Genomic DNA, 15,276 nt, shown 5'->3' with positions numbered 1-15,276 from the left:
CCAGTCATAACATGTAAAACTTTTTGTATATTCACTCATTCGGCAAGCAGTGCTTTTCAAATCCCAATAACGAATGGGTTTTCATTTTGCAAATTACGGTCAAATGCAGAAACACTCAGTGTCTTAATTTGCTTCACAGATCATCTTAAAATAAGTCGGCACCTATAAAACTTGCTTTGTGAACACAAAATTCTTTAATTTTGTTTACTTTTTAACATGTAAGGCAATTAGAAATGTCCTTCTTTTCAGACTAACGCTCAAAATCTTCTACATCCCCCATACCCCAATTAGCTCTACAACCTAATTTCTATCTTCTACAAACTTCCATTCAAGTCAATTTATTTTGCTTGCTTTCCACAAAACAATTTTGTCATTCTCTGCTGTCACCCTGCAACACACCATTCCTTCTTTTTAGAACAGGGAATTTTCTCACTTATCCTCTTTGTGAATCAACGCATATCCATCAACTTTCTCAAGACCCAGCCCCTCCACACCTCCCTGAGGGCTGATATAATCATTTTGTACTCCATCCATCTTTGCTAGAATATTTTGCTGCCTTATATATGTGCCATCTCATGTAGTCTTCTGATTAGGGATCCTATCTCCTACTTTTATTGCTGCCTCTCCATCATCTAGTACTATGTTTGACACACAGAAAATAATTATTATGATTGACCAACAAGTGAAACGGTCTTAATAAAGATTCACACATCAAATATTCACTGAGTATGTATGTGCAAGTCACTGAGTACAAAAACTCAAAAATAATATAGAGACAATACATTCTATGGAAATATGTCTTTCTGCCAGTTACTTTACTATTGTTACAACATAAGATTATTCTCAGACTGACACTATTATTAATTGCGAGAAGCAGTCTTTCTCCGATGACATCACAGCCTACTGAAACCAATTTTTGGCGATTAGAAATAATATAGAAGCATCATCACCGACTCCAACTCCTCCACCACAAAGGCAATCCAACTATTTTCACTTTAAATTCCAAGAGTCAAAAATCTATTCTAAGGCAGAACAGCCTGTAAAAAAATTCAATAAATTACTGTAAACCAAAAATAAGAAGCACATTTGTGTAATGCTTTATTATTTACATGACCTCATCTGACAGATCTAGTTGAAAAGGACAAACAAACCACTGCCAAGTCAACTATTCCCAGGGCCCTTAAATATACAAAATTCTAAATGGCCATTAACTATAAAATCAGCCAAGGCTCATTGTGATTCTTTCCTATAACTTCACCCAAAGTCTTTACCAACCTCCCAGAATAATCCAGTAGTATGGGATTTATGTTTCTAGCCATTATGAAGTAACTAATACAAGATTTATCCTCAGACAGTAAATAACTGCAAAACTAGACAAAATAAATGACACAATAGTTTCCAGACATTGGGCAATAATTAGTGTAGATCTGTGTTGTCTGAGAGAGCAACAAGCTAGACAAGCCCTATAAGCACTTTGACTTTGTGTCAGGAGACATTCTAGACACCACTACAAGCAGGGAGATTCAAAGCAGAGCACAGCAGTCTCGCTAACTTGAATAGACAAAGATCGGGGTTCAGAAAGATGTAGGTGGCAGGAATTACTGGAATAACGTACCAGAGGAGGGAGTTAGGCAGAAAAAACCTCCAGATATCTACATAGGGGTCCATTGAGTCTTTGACTTAATACTAACCTGCACATACTTAGAGTGAAATTGCAGGAGGCCAGGCAAAAAAACTGCCAGGGAGCTAAAAAAATGAATAATTCAAGGTTCATATAGAGTGGAAGATATCTGAATTCCATCCAACCAGAGCAGAGACTGCGTATACTCCAGGCAATAAGCAGAGACCTCAGCAGGCCTCAATTAGTCTTAGAATAAAGACCACTCTATAATGATCCCAGCAGATCTTAAAAACAAACCTTGAAGGAACAACCTGATCCTCAACTTAGCATCTGTAACAGATGGTTAGCCAAATGGAAAACCTCATAATTCACAGGGTATCAGGTAAAGTATTCAGAAAGGTTTCCCCTTAGTAGTAGGGCAAAATTAGATTAAATGGTCCCACTTAAAGATTAAAAGCACATCTTAAAGAATCAAAACACTTTCCAAGAAACTTAAATACATTCCAGAAAAAAGCTCAAGAATATTTATAGGAATACAAAAATATCCAGCACCCAACAAGGTAAAATTTGTAATGTTATCTTTTACATGCCTGACAAGGATCTACAGATTTCCAAGTAGGTAAAAAAAAAAAAAAAAAAAAAAGACAAGAAAATAGAGCCATAAGGAAGAGAAATATCAATCAATCAAAACCAACCCAGAAATGACACAGTTGATAGAATCAAGAAACTAATTCTAATGTATTCCATATGTCCATAAAACTAATGTATTCCATATGTTCTAGAAGCTAAAGGAAAGACTGAGTACCTTTTCAGTAAAGACAGAGAAAAAAGACCCAAATCAAACATCTAGATATGAAAACTAGAATGGTGGAGGTGCTCCACCAATACTCAGTGAATTATGAGATTTTCTACTGTCTGAGGGATTCAGGCTCTATTCCTGGTGGTATGCGAGCTCTGAGTATCGTACTATTTCCTCAATTCCTTTTGGGTGGTTCTTCCTTGGCCTCAGGTAGTCTCCTCACAGGCATGTACTGATCAGTACTCAACTGAACTCCTGAAAGGGACCCCTGCAGATCTGTAAAGCTCTCTTGCAGGTCTCCCCTCTCTGGTATTCTGCCCTGTGAACTCCAGTGGCCCTGGCTCCTCAGCCTCCCACCTCCACCTTCTGAACTCAGGGCAATCTCTAGACTCCTCCTGAGTTCTACCGCCCTGCGTCATGCCCAGAAATTCTCTCCAGGCTAGAGCAATCGTAGGTCTCATCTAATTTGTTTCCTGTCTCTCAGGGATCAATGTCTTTTGTTGCCTGATGGCAAATGTCTTAAGAACTGTTGTTTCATATCCTTTGTCCAGTTAGTTGTTTCAGGTGGAAGGAGACCAATCCCTGTTAGTCCATCTTGGCTGAAAGTAATATTTTAATTATTTTAAAAGGGGATTATGAGCTACATTAACTTTGTGATAGCACTGAATGTTGAAATTTTCCACAAATTAGATGTATTCAATTAACATCACTCATATGTTAATGTTATCCTGAAGTATATAATAAATGCATAATATGTGATAGAAAAGAATAGTAACCATGAAAGTGAAATAGGCAAATACCAGCTGAGCGCAAAGAATAAATAGTACCCAGTAATCAGAAATAATAAAAAGTCAACATAAGGAAAAACTAATTTTAGGAAAGATTTCTCTGAAAGAAACGAAATATATGTGAAAATATATAACCAAGAGTGCAGCTTATGATTTCATTTATGCTCAAATCAAATACATAGAGAAAATTACTCATTTAAGAGGAAATGCTATACTTGCTTATCAGTGGCAGTTGAATTCAGGTCGAATGTTATAGCTGTAGACTAACCCAAGGTGAACATACCAAAGGAAGAGAAGCAAAGCAAACACGAAGTCTTCAGGAGAAACATAGTGGAACTAAAGAAACATCTTAAATTCTTCCCATGATAGCTAAAAGAAAGTAGAAAGAAAGAAAAATTCTTTAGAAAATTTTTAAATAAAGAAGTACAAAAAAGGAGGCTGGAATCACAGGTTTTATTTTCAATCTCTGCTGCTGAACACCAAGTCAGTCATTTTTATCCACATTATTAGAAGAAAGAAGACTGTGAGCTAAACTGAATATACTCTGAGTGGAAAGAAAACCAGCACATGGCCCATTGATTCTCATCTTTAAAGAAACAATACATCCTGTTCTAAAAAAAAAAAACAAAACCACACACAATAAAATCATCACATATGAAATGAAGGAAAAATTAAATTTGTGAGAAAACAACAAATGTTTAACGGATGACAAAAAGAAATACTGTCAGGGATGAAATTGGTTATTTTTAAGAAAAATAGAAGAGAGGTACTGTGTGTTTAAGAGAGGTACTGTGTGTTTATAGTAAAAAGCTATTTACCCGTAGGGAGCGAAGACCGTGAACACATTTAAATTAAAAAGCTAAGTATAACTGAGGCACTAGAGTCTTATAACACTGATGATCCTAAGACCATTCTAGGTATCCCAAAAGTTGGACTTCAAAAATGGAGGTGCTCCAAACAGGGAGGTAATATTACATATATGAGACTACCAGATTGAAGTGGGGTAGGGTAGAGGTGAGGACAGCCCACAGGAGGCTGGGCTGTAGGCTATGGATAATTTACTACTAGAAATTTGTCAACCTCTATAAAGTATGGGGCATGCTGCTGCGGGCTTAGATTTAAAAAGCAATAAGATAGGACCTCAATGTCTTTTAGCAATGGACCAACATAGGGGGAGAAAACACATGGAGCAAGAAAGTAAGCCCCAAAGGAGAAGAGCAAACTGTTTATGTTGTCTCTCTCTCCTTCTCCCTTCCCTGGAGCACTAACTAATACTCCAATGAATCTGGTGCATCAAGGGAAGTTACTCCTTCTAGCATTCTTTCTATACTGGCAAATGGAAATGAGTCAAGTAGGTGATGTTAAGGGAAAATGGAAAGTATTTTGGGTTAATTGATAACTAAAATGAATTTTAGGAATAAATGAAAAAACTGTAAAGTCTGTTTTGTCCCCAATTTCAACAAAAATGAATTCATTATTGTAAGATTGTTAAACTCATATTTATTGGCAAGCAAATATTTCCCATAGTGATCCTGAAAGGTAACATTAGTTTGAAGCAAAACAAGAAACTAAGTTAGGAACTAAGAGACGTCCACACTACTCCCCCGTTTCCTGAGGCTGTCTACATTGTCAACATCAACTAGTACTGAATCAACTTTACTCTAATTAATTTTATCTAGTTTATTACCAATTAATAGGGCCCATTTAAATTTTTACTCATAATGGCCTAAGTAAATCTGTCCTAAATTTTTAAGTTCTGTTTGACATTACAAAATCAATTCCCTTTTTTGCTTCCTCCTCCTCAAGCCAGCCCTATAAGCCAAAAATCACTAAAACAAAAATTTAAGTGACTTCTGTCATCCTTAATAATTCATAAACTTGTTCAGATAAGCTTTACAGAATCACCTAAAATAAAAATAAGATTTCTAAAAAATTAGAAAAGAAAATTATATCAATTATCTATTACAGTGAAGATCCTTTTACAGTTATCCTTTCAGCTAGTCTGAAATCAGAAGGCAAAATACTAAAATTTCCTTTAGTTATAATACCATTATTCCTTTTAAATTCCCATGGGAAATAGTTCAACTTTCTCAATCTTTTTCAACTTGCCTTACATTACATTTAGCTGTTCCCCTCACCCAGCTCATCCCCACAAGATTGTGAACACATGAGAGCTGAGACTATGTCTATTCATCTTTGTATCCTTTAGTGGTTTCTAGCACACTGCTTTGACACACATCAGTATTTCACATTTTCTGCTCACCAATATCCCTTCTGCCAGTCTCACAAGGATATGGCAAGGATCAAACAGCATAATATTTGTTGAGAGTATTTTGCAAAATAAAGTTATTTTGCAGACGTAAGATGAATTTTATTTCATTATCTACGATTATCCTAAATCTTAGGTGGCAAATAGTGGAATGCTCCAGGGAATGAGAACAGAAACAAATGGCCCTTGTGATGAGCACAAGACTGATGGTGGCTCCACAGCCTGCTTTACTCTGTCCCCCATTCTACAGATTCTAGAGTCTACTTAGTCATGGTAGAAGCTTTCATCACCCTAACATCACCCCAGCCCCCATCACCAAAGTCCAAAATTCATCTGACATTTTTATGGTTTCCAGCGCCAGCTCCAGTTCTAGCTCCCAGTCTATAGTTCATAGCAATTAGCCTTTTTGCTACCATGTTCTAGCTAGCCCTTCCCTTACTGGATAAGACACAGAGGTAAAATCTACAAGCCAGAGTCTTATGACCTAACATTATCTCTATGATATTGAGTAAATCATTTGTGTTTCTGTGCCTTTTTTTAAATGCCAGTATATAAATATGTAACATTGCCTTAGCTACACTTTAAGGAGCATATGAGGAGCCCAGGATCTGGGTTATCCTGACTTTCAAGAACACAGTCTGGCATTGAAGAAAGAATCCTGAAATAGAAATGAATAGGCTTAGCTTCTAGTCTCAGCTCTGAATATCAACTTATTACATGAGTCTGGGTATGACATATCACTTCTCTAGTCTTCTAGCTTTGCTTCTATAAATGAAAGAACTGCAACAAATCGTAAAGGTCTCTTTCAGCTCTAAAATTCTGGGATTGAGAGCCTAAACTACACCTGTTAGGAGCCGTTAAAATTCTTAACCTTGTATTTCAACGTAATCAATAAAGTAGATATTATATTGTATTATATTGAACTTACTATATTAAACTTTGTAGTCTGATAGAGAAAACAATCTCTTGTCAAGTCACAAAAACTGATCATATATAAGGTCATAAACAAAATCTCAATAAGTTCAACAGAGTAGAAATAACACAAACTATGCTCTCTGATCACAATGCAAAAAAACCTACATATAAAAAACAACAAAAAGCCTTTCCTCCTGAAAGTTAAACAATGTTCTATTAAACAATTTTTGAATGAAATGGAAAACAAAACCAAAATTGTAGAATACACCAAAAAATAAGATAAATTCCAAATGGATCAGAAATCAAAATATAAAAGTTAAAACCATAAAGTCGGCCGGCCCGTGGCTTGGTGGTTAAGTGCGCGCGCTCCGATGCTGGTGGCCCGGGTTCAGATCCCGGGCGCGCACGGACGCACCACTTCTCCGTCCATCCTGAGGCCACGTCCCACATACAGCAACTAGAAGGATGTGCAGCTATGACATACAACTATCTACTGGGGCTTTGGGGGGAAAAAATAAATAAATAAAATCTTTAAAAAATAAATAAATAAATAAATAAATAAAGTCCTAGAAAAAAACACAAATGATTTCAAGTATAACCTGGGAATGAGGCAAGTCTAGCAGGGACTTAAAATCCAAAGGCAAAAGATATAATTTTTAATTAATAAATTCAACAATAAAAGCAATTTTCTAAAGTATGCATGGCCAAAGAACCCCACAAAACTATAAGGCAAAAAAAAAAAAAGTGAGAAAATATGTGGCTGCTGAGCACTAGTGGGTACCAGAATTGCGGCCAGTCCAAACTCAGATGTGCTTTAAGTATAAAATAACACAAGATTTTGAAGACTTGGTAGAAAAAAAGAATTAAAAGGTCTCATAAATAATTTTTAATATAAAAATTATCACTCAACATGATGTTGAGTGTTGAAATATTTTAAATATATGTGATAATATTTGGAAATAATTATAATTAGTTGAAACTTTATTTTTAATTTTTTAATGTGTAATTTAAGTTTTCTAGTAGTCACATGTGGTTCATATTACATTTCTATCAGATAGCACTGATTTATATTTTGATCCAATAATCCCCCAAGACTCTGCAGCCATCCTGAAGATAAACCTTCACAAATACAATAAAACAAATGTAGAAAGTTATTCCTTGAGCTATCGTTTGCAATAGAAAAGATTAGAAATACTCCCACAGGGTCTGGATAAATAAACTAAGGTAAATTAACACAGTGGTTATTATACAACTGTAAAAAAGAATGAGGAAGATCTCTATGCATACATATATTGCCCTCTAGGATATATTATGTAAATAAAAGCAAGGTACAGCACAGAATACAATGTATTCCAGCTTTTAAGGAAAAAAAGTAGATGGATTTTATTTTTTTAAAATAAAACACTAGAAAATACCAAAAGTGAATACAAATAGTTACTTATAAAAGGCAAGGAAGGGAAAGGGGCAAGGAAGGAGGAAATAGGGGTGGAAGCAAGATTTATCTAAGTATATATATTATTAATTTTTATTTTTGCACTAAATGAATGTTTTATATATTTAAAAATAAAATCAAAAGGAAAAACACAAGCCCCAAAATAAATGATCTTAAATATATACTGAGTTGGTAAAATAACTACACATAAACAGAATTACTCAAAATGACTTTAAAGACAGCACTCTCGCTGGAAAGTATATCTGTAGAATATATTCTAAGGAAAAAAAGAACTACTAAAGAAATCTTGAAATTCAGTTTTATGATTTTTTTGTGTGTGTGTGGGGAAGATCAGCTCTGAGCTAACATCCATGCCAATCCTCCTCCTTTTGCTGAGGAAGACTGGCCCTAGGCTAACATCTGTGCCCATTTTCCTCTACTTTATATGGGACGCCCCCACAGCGTGGCCTGACAAGCGGTGCATCGGCGCGTGCCCAGGGTTCCAAACCCCGGCCGCCAGTAGCAGAGCGCATGCACTTAACCACTACGCCACGGGGCCGGCCCCCGTTTTATGATTTTGATTTTATGATAGTAGTAACACTGGTATTGCGATTTGCAAACAACTTTTTTGCATGGTGTAGGATAAATCAAATGTGTTATCAGGAACTAAGATTTTTAGTACGGTAAGGAAAACATGAAATATCAAATGAAAGTGTTAAGACAAAATAGACTTAAATGTTAAATTTGAATGGATATATGAATTTACTTTTTTAAAAAATATCTCTTTCTTAGCTTTGTCCAATAAGAAGCCTTAAAAGCAATGATGTCCCTGAAAAATGCACCTAGCACCCATATCATGGTATCTAAATCTTGTTCTCATATCTGAAGCAGGGAATATATAAAGTGAACCTGGGACATCATTTTATGCCTGACCGAGTTCAAAAACCAATAAAGGCCCATCAAAAAGACACACAGAACACATAGAAAAACAAAGACACAAAAGTAAACTTGAAGAGGCTCTTGTTCTCCAAATTTGAACATTCAAAAAAGTTACCATATGACTGAAAAACATTTAAAAAGTTAAAATCAATGAGACTAGGCATTTAAAAAAAAGTAGTGAAGGGGAAGGTTCCATGTCCAATACGGTAGAATAAGCTTGTCCAGACCAATCATCCTGCAGATAACAATTATAAAATTTGACAAAATACAAACAACAACAACTATCTAAAGGCACAGGAACATGAACAAAAGTAGACAGATTCTAGAGAGCAGTATATACTTGGAACAAAAAAATGCCAGGGGTAGTTTCCAAATATATTGTTTGTAGACTGAGGGCAGGCCACAATTAGTGGCCACCAAAGAAATTAAAATTCCAGCAGAGAACCACAGCTTTTATTTGTAGTTTTTATTTTCTGGAGGAAATTTTTTTTTACTTATAAAAAGTAAAAAAAATTAAAAATTTATTTATAAATAATTTTACTTATTTTACTTTTCTGGAGGAAGCTGTCAAAGCAACCACCAACACTGGAAAGTGGGGGCGAAATTCCAGAAAGAAGAGAGTCAGATAGGGGAAGTCATAAATCATATGTGTAACTCTGCCCAAATCTTTGGCAGACCAACTGACTGACCAATGAACTGCATATATGCAGGACAGACACCAGCTAATAAAAAAAATTTTGACAACTGAATTGCCTCCTAAGATACAAAGTTTGCAGTATGAGTACAACCAAATTAACTGTCTGCTAACACAAAGATATCAGCCCTTTTATGGAGAAATACAACAGATTCCATAACATTCACAACATAAAGATTATAATCCAAAATTATTTGACATCCAAGAAAATGAAACCTAACAAACAAACAAAGGAATAAATACCAACCTTGTAGAATCAGATGTTGGTGTTAGTAAATGATTTTAAAAGAGCTATTATAACTATGCTCAATGAATAAAGGAACATACGCTTACATAAAAAAAAGGAAATTCTAGAACATTAAAAGAGTAATCTAGAACAAGAACAGATTAGAAATAATACAGGAAATCCTGAGTCAGTGAATCTGAGGATAGATCAACAGAAACTTTCTTTTTTAGATCCCCAGAACTTATTCACCTTATAACTGGAAGTCTGTACCCTTTGACCAACATCTCCTCATTTCTGACATCCTCCAGCTACTGGTAACCACCATTCTACTCTGCTTCTATGAGTTCAGCTTTTTTAGATTCCACATATAAGTGGTATCATACAGTATTTGTATCTCTCTGATTTATCTCACTTAGCATAATGCCTTCAATGTCCATCCATGTTGTCACAAATGACAAGATTTCCTTCTTTCTCATGGCTGAATAATATTCCATTGTATATATGTATCACAATTTCTTTATCCATTCATCCACTGACAGATGGTTTGTTTTCATATCTTGGCTATTGTGAATCGTGCTGCAGTGAACATGGGAGTGCAGATATCTCTTCAAATCCTGTTTTCATTTCCTTTGGATATATACCCAGAAGTAGGATTGCAGGATCATACGGTAGGTTCTACTTTTAATTTTTTGAGGACCCTCTATACTGTTTTCCATAGTGGCTTTACTAATGTACATTCCCACCAACAGTTCATAAGGGTTCCCTTTTCTCCACAGCCTTGCCAACACTTGTTCATAACAGCCACTCTAACAGGTGTGAGGTGATATCTCACTGTGGTTTTGATTTGCATTTCCCTGAGGATTAGCGATGTTAAGCATCTTTTCATGTACCTGTTGGCCATTTGTATGTCTTCTATGGAAAAATGTCTCTTGAGTTCCTCTACCCATTTTGTAATTAGATTAAAAAATGGTTTTTTTGCTATTGAGTTGTCTTAGTTCTTTATATATTTTGGATGTTAACCCCTTATCAGATATACAATTTGCAAATATTTTCTCCCATTCCACAGGCTGAGGTATGTTCCTTCTATACCCAATTTGTCGAGAGTTTTTATCGTGAAAAAATGTTGTATTTTGTCAAATGCTTTTTCTGCATCTATTGAGATGATACGATTTTTATCTTTTATTCTATTCATTTGGTGTATCACATTTATTGATTTGCATCAACTTATTGATTTGCATCCTTGAATCCCATTTGATCATAGTATATGATTCTTTTAACATACAGATGGTCCCCAACTTACAATGGTTTGACTTACAATTTTTTGACTTTATGACGATGCAAAAGCGATACACATTGAGTAGAAACTGTACTTCAAATTTCTATTTTGATCTTTTCCCGGGCTAGTAATATGCAGTACAATACTCTCTCATGACGCTGGGCAGCAACAGCAAGCCACAGCTCCCAGTCAACCACACAATCACAAGGGTAAACAACTGATACACTTACAACCATTCTGTACCAATACAACCATTCTCTTTTTCACTTTCAGTACATTATTCAATAAATTACATGAGATATTCAACACTTTATTATAAAATAGGCTTTGTGTTAGATGATTTTGCCCAACTGTAGGCTAATGTAAGTGTTCTAAGCACATTTAAGGTAGGCGAGGCTAAGCTCTGATGTTGCATAGGTTAGGCATATTAAATGTATTTTCAACTTACAATATTTTCCACTTGATGAATTTATCAGAATGTAACCCCATCATAAGTTGAGGAAGATTTGTATTGTTCAATTCGGTTTGCTAATAACCTGTTGAGGATTTTTGCATCTATGTTCCTCAGGAATATCAGCCTGTAGTTTTCTTTTCTTGTAGTGTCCTTGTCTAACGGTTTTGGTATCAAGGTAATGCTAGCCTTATAAAATGAGTTTGGGAGTTTTCCCTCCTCTTCTAGTTTTTGGAAGAGTTTGAGAAGGACTGATATTAATTCTTCTTTAAATGTTTGGTAGAATTCACCAGTGAATGCATCTGGTCCTGAAGTTTTATTTGTTGGGAGGTATTTAATTACTAATTCAATCTCCTTACCAGTAATCCAGGCTGTTCAGATTTTCTATTTCTTCATAATTCAGTCTTGGTAGGTTGCATGTTTCTGGGAATTTATCCATTTCTTCTAAGTTGTCCAATTTGTTGGTGTATAATTGTTCATAGTAGTCTCTTATGATCCTTTGTATTTGCGTGCTATCAGTTGTAATGTCTCCTCTTTCATTCCTGATTTTATTTATTTGAGTCTTCTCTCATGTTTTCTTGGTGAGTTTAGCTAAAAGTTTATCTATTTATCTTTCCAAACAACCAACTCTAGTTTCATTGATCTCTTCCATCATCTCTTTAGTCTCTATTTCATTTTTTTCTGCTCTGATCTTTGGTATTTCCTTTTTTCTACTAACTTTGGGCTTAGTTTGTTCTTTTTCTAGTTCCTTGAGGTGTAAAGTTAGGTCATCTCAGCTCTTTCTTTTTTCTCAATGTAGGCATTTATTGCTATGAATTCTCCTCTTAAAACTGCTTTTGCTGCATTCCCTAAGTTTTGTTATGAGGTATTTCCATTTTCATTTGTCTCAAGGCAATATTTTATTTCTCTTTTGATTTCTTCTTTGAGTCACTGGTTGTTCAGCAGCATGCTGTTTAATCTCCACATATCTGTGAATTTTCCAGTTTTCTTTTTGTAACTGATTTCTAGTTTCATACCATTGTGGTCAGAAAAGATAACTGAAATAGTGAAATTATTTTGTGTGATACAGTAGTATAAAACGCATGTCATTATACATTTGTCCAAATTGATAAAATATACAACACAAAGAATGAATTCTAACATAAACTATGGATTATATACATTCATAATAATGTATCAATATTGGTTCATCAATTATAACATATGTGCCACTCTAATGCAAGATGTAAATAATAAGGGAAATTTGGGGGCGGGGAGGTATAATGTGGGAACTCAGTACTTTCTGATCAATTTTTCTGTAAACCTAAAACTTCTCTAAAAAATTAAGTATTTTTTTAAAAAGATACCATAAGCAAAATCAAAAGACAAATGAAAAATTGAGAGAAAATATTTATAACATATATTACAGATAAAGATCCAATATCCCTTGTGGAGAAAGAATTCTTAAAAACTGAGAGAAAATGAGACCAAAAACCCGACAGAAAACTTGGTAATAGATAATTCACAAAAAATAAAATGCATAAAAATGGCCCTTAACCATATGACAGACATTCAACCTCACTCAGTACACTGACCTATCACTTATCACCTATCCCAAAAAATTTTAAATATAATATTCTGCTGGCAAGACTGTGGGAAAACAGTTACTCTCATAAATTGTTGGCAAGAACATGAATTGGTACAATGCTAATGGAAGGGAATTTGGCAATATCTAATAAAACTTATAGGGTATTTACCTTTTGACTTAGCAATTTCCCTTCTAGAAATTTACCCTGAAAAAAACCCCCAATAGTATACATATATGCACAAAGTTATTCATTGCAGCATTTCTTTTAATTGCAAATTAATGGAAAAATCCTAAATGCAAAAAATCCTAAATTGGAGAGTGGTTGAATAAACTACTATATCCACACAATCAAGTACTATGCACCTACAGAAAGATGAAGAAGATCAGTGACTTACAGGATATATTAAGAGGAAAAAAAAAAAAGGGCAAAGAGTATTTATTGTATGTAAACTTTTGAGTAAGAAAGAAAAATAAGAAAATATCCATAGATCAGAATAAAATAAAGATTTAAACATGAAAATAATAAGATTGGTTACCAAGAAGGGGTGTGTATTAGTTTCCTGTGGCTGCTGTAAAAAATTACCACAAAGCTGCTGGCTTAAAACAACAGAAATTTGTTCTTTCACAGTTCTAAAGGCTAGAAGTCTAAAATCAGTTTCACTGAGCTGAAATTAAGGTGTCAATAGGGCCTCACTCCCTTTGGAGGCTCACAAGGCATCAGTTTCTTGTCTCTTCCAGTATCTGGTGGCTAACAACATTCCTTGGCTTGTGGCTGCACCACTCCAATCTCTGCCTCTAGGATCACAATGCCTTCTCCGCTTCTATGTCAAGTCTCCCTCTGCTTCCCTCTTATAAGAATATTTGTGATTGCATTTAGGGCCCACCCAGGATCTCTCCATCCCAAGAGCCTCAATTTAATTTAATCACATCTGCAAAGACCCTGTTCTCATATAAGGTTCCAGAGATTAGTACATGCATGTCTTTTCCAGGCCATTTTCCAGCCTATCAGGGGGCGTATGAAAATGGAGTAGAAGAGATGGGGAAACGACACTTCTGAGTATACCTTCTTATATAGTTCTGACTCCTGTTAATGAACTCCTAAGTCCTGAGCCATATTAATGTTTCACATACTCAAAAAATAAATTAAATAAACACAGATGGAGGAGGGCTAATCCCCAAAGTGGTATGTAAACAGAAGGAACCAGACCTAAAAGTATTTCAAATAAATAATATATCCACACTAAAAGGGGGGGTAGGGCCACTGGGAAGAACTAACAACTTTTCAACATGATGTTTTGTCTATATACTTTCAAGCTGAAAACAAAAAAAAAACACTAGTTAGTTTTTAACACTGGTATGGGTTATCAATTTTGAGACTATCTTCTCTGCATTCTAGGATCGATTAAATAAGTTAAGTGTACTGTAAATTAGAAATACTGAAAAAGGAAGATTAGAATGAATCCTGCGGTGCTGTATTGGAACTGGAGGTATCAACTTGAACTCAGTTATAGATATAGATACATAGAAATATACATAGATATGAATGTGTGAGTGTATTTCCTAACTTTAACAACTGAGAGGGCCTAGAGGCAATGACACCCCAATACAATGAGCACAACAACTAGGACCCAGACCTTTTATCTAAATACTATTCTCCACTAAAAGGAATTAAGACTTCCTGGAAAAATGGCTGATTCCACCTCAGAGGCTAGGGTAGTACAAGATGGACCCAGAACATCTTATGCCAGAAACTAAGGAAATGCTCAAAGAATGATGAAAACATGTCTTAAGAACACAGGAGTCAGCCTGAAGGGATCATACCTGAGACAATCTGAGAAATCAAAATAAATGATAGTAATTTGGGGCCGGCCCCGTGGCTTAGTGGTTAAGAGCGTGCGCTCCGCTATTGGTGGCTTGGGTTTGGATCCCGGGCACGCACCAACGCACCACTTGTCCGGCCATGCTGAGGCAGTGTCCCACATACAGCAACTAGAAGGATGTGCAACTATGACATACAACTATCTACTGGGGCTTTGGGGAGAAAAAGGAGGAGGATTGGCAACAGATGTTAGCTCAGGGCCGGTCTTCCTAAGCAAAAAAGAGGAGGATTGGCATGGGTGTTAGCTCAGGGCTGATCTTCCTCACAAAACAAACAAACAAAAAAAGATAGTAATTTGACAGCACTAAGTAAAATATGAATCCATGTGTATGTACATGTTAGAATGTGAACCCATTAAAGGAGAAATTCACCATTTGGCAACCACCATATTAATAATATTGATTCAATCAAAACTCTTTA

The 15,276-nt window shown here is 35.3% G+C and overlaps 1 protein-coding gene across 8 annotated transcripts in view; it reads right to left on the bottom strand.

Annotated features, from left to right (window-relative positions):
* The window catches only part of FUT8 (fucosyltransferase 8), a 298,401-nt gene that overhangs the window by 262,581 nt on the left and 20,544 nt on the right, over positions 1-15,276 (bottom strand). The gene's annotated exons all lie outside the window — the stretch shown is intronic.

The sequence above is a fragment of the Diceros bicornis genome, chromosome 24 (assembly GCF_020826845.1).
Source record: "Diceros bicornis minor isolate mBicDic1 chromosome 24, mDicBic1.mat.cur, whole genome shotgun sequence".
In the NCBI taxonomy this organism is placed as follows: Eukaryota; Metazoa; Chordata; class Mammalia; order Perissodactyla; family Rhinocerotidae; genus Diceros; species Diceros bicornis.
This window is presented reverse-complemented; position numbering and strand designations above follow the sequence as displayed.